Genomic DNA, 2,689 nt, shown 5'->3' with positions numbered 1-2,689 from the left:
TTTGACTGCCTGCTTTATCTATGCCTCTCCTAATATATACATGTCTATCAGATGACTCCTCCGCCTCCGTTGCTCCAGGGAATACAAGTCCAGCTGATCCAAACTCTCTTCAAAATTAAAGTCCTTCAATCCAGGCAACACCCCCGCACGCTCTTCAGTAAATCACACAGTGCCTGTCATTTCGACATTTTTACTTCTGTTTTGTAAAAGTCAGCAAATGCTTCACACATACTGCAAAGCATCATTGGTATCTGCCGTTCAGCAGTCTGTTCATTCATGCATAGTTTTGTAGACCTTCCAACAAGGAAGTTTTCTTAAATATCCCTCAGCAATGAATAGTTGCTTCCTGAAGTCCCACTACCACAAGCTCTGCTTTGCCCCATAGAGGCACAAGAGACCGCAGGTACTGAAATCCTGCTACCATAAGCTCTGCTTTGCTCCATGCAGGAGCTGAAATTCGGAGCCACACACAATGTGCTGGAAGAACTCAGTAGATCAAGCAGCATCTGTGGAAGGAAAGGAATTGTCAATGTTTCAGGTCAAAACCCTGAAACAGTAGAGTTTTAACTCAAAATATTGGCAATTCCTCTTTCCTAGTGATATCTTGTCACCTGCTGAACTCTTCCAGCAGATTGATTGTTGCTCCACTTTGCCTCATCTGGCATTAAGCTGGAGTCAATGCTATCAGCCATAAATCCCCAGAGTTAAAATAGCTTGGACCATGATCTGCCTTTATCCTCCCACCTAAAGATAGGAAGAACTTGTAATTACATGCAGCTGCTCACAAACAAAGTTTGTTGAAGATGACGAAATAATTTTTTTAATGTAGCTCATGCCATAAGATATTGCATCCAAAGTTACACAAACAGGCTTATTGTATTTTTGATTTGGCAAGATGAAGCCTTTTTCCAACCTTCTTCCTTCCTTATCAGACGTGGACCGTATGCTCAGCCGGGTGGGTCCACTAGGTGAAATAGTGCAAATAGCCAGGGAATGCTGAAGCTCAACAACGGTCAGATTTCAATCTGCTGACCAATTCCAGATCTCTCATATGATGGATGATTTTTCCCTGACCCAAGAATTAAATCACAGCAAGGCAGTGAATTGATAGCAAAGGTTTTCAAGGCTGTTTGCTTACCGAGACAGTCCGACATACCAGTGAGCCGAGTCAATGTCAAATTTTACAGCCTTATCTGAGTCTTCATGTAGTTTTTAAATTAAAAACATCTGGTGGAATTATAGGGGCAGTTCTATTCTCCTCTTTTTAATTCCCCTAGTCTTCTGTTAAATTGCCTTGCACACCAGTGCTAATACTTTTGATTGCCACAGAATTCGAGCTGAGTAGCATAAAGAGCAGTGGTACCAGTTGTGAACTATAGGGCTGCAAATTATGATTTTAATGAATTACATGAACACAGACTATGAGAATAGAACACCTTGCATACTGAGGGAGGTGTTGCTTGAATGAATGACTTTGCCCAGCAGAGTTTCAATATATTCCGTTGCATCCGTAGTTGTACTGAAGTGTTCTGGATGTGAGCAATATCTCACTATGTAAAAGCTTCATGTAATCCAGTGGCTTGAAGCAGCCCTTGTCAACCACTGGGGCACCACTGCTCAATACAAGAGGACATAGCTTTAAGGTAAAGGATGGGAGATTCAAGGGGGATATTAGAGGAAGGTTTTTTACTCAGAGAGTGGTTGGTGCGTGGAATGCACTGCCTGGGTCAGTGGTGCAGGCAGATACACTAGTGAAGTTTAAGAGACTACTAGACAGGTATATGGAGGAATTTAAGGTGGGGGACTTATATGGGAGGCAGGGTTTGAGGGTTGTCACAACATTGTGGGCTGAAGGGCCTGTACTATTCTATGTTCTACGTTCAACTATAAGCATACTTCCGACTGACAGTCCTCACGATCGCATTTAATGACCGGCAACCTGTAGGTTTACACACAATGGACACAATTAAAAAGATGAATGGATTATTATGTAGCACCCTTAGGGTGATACAGCAGCGTAGTGGCTAGCACAATGATTTGCAGTACCAATGACCCAAGTTCAATTCGCGCCGCTGCCTGTAAGGAGTTCGTACACTCTCCCCATAACCGCCTGAGTTTCCTTGAGATGCTCCGGTTTCCTCCCACAGTCCAAAGACTATCGGTTGGTAGGTTAGTTGGTCATTGTAAATTATCCTGTGATTAGGCCAGGGTTAAATCAGAGGTTACAGGGCGACACGGCTCGAAGGGCCAGAAGGGCCTGTTCTACACTGTATACGAATAAAAATGAAAGAGAAAAATACTTAAAATTTGAGCAAATCTGACAACCTTTTATCCAATATTTTCATTTAATTTGATTTATTATTCTTTCAATCTTTTTTTCAAAGTTTTAGATTTGAACAGAAAGTCTTTTTTCCTTTTTTTTGGCCGTATCCTCAAAATGGACTGCCCAGTCCCTTTTTTTTGTTTTTTTTTAATATAGTTTTTTTTTTTCTCTTCATTTAAAACTCAAGGTTTTTTCTTTTCTCTTCATAAACTGATAAGAAGAGAATTGCTATTTTCATTTTTTGATTATATATTTTATACTAGTTTAATAATATCTATGATTCTGACAATGTCTATCTTAATCTCAGTTTATATTGTTACTGATATATATATATTTGAGATAATTCTCCTCTTGATTGTATTTATG

This window comes from Mobula birostris, chromosome 30 (genome assembly GCF_030028105.1).
Source record: "Mobula birostris isolate sMobBir1 chromosome 30, sMobBir1.hap1, whole genome shotgun sequence".
Classification (NCBI taxonomy): Eukaryota; Metazoa; Chordata; class Chondrichthyes; order Myliobatiformes; family Myliobatidae; genus Mobula; species Mobula birostris.
This window is presented reverse-complemented; position numbering follows the sequence as displayed.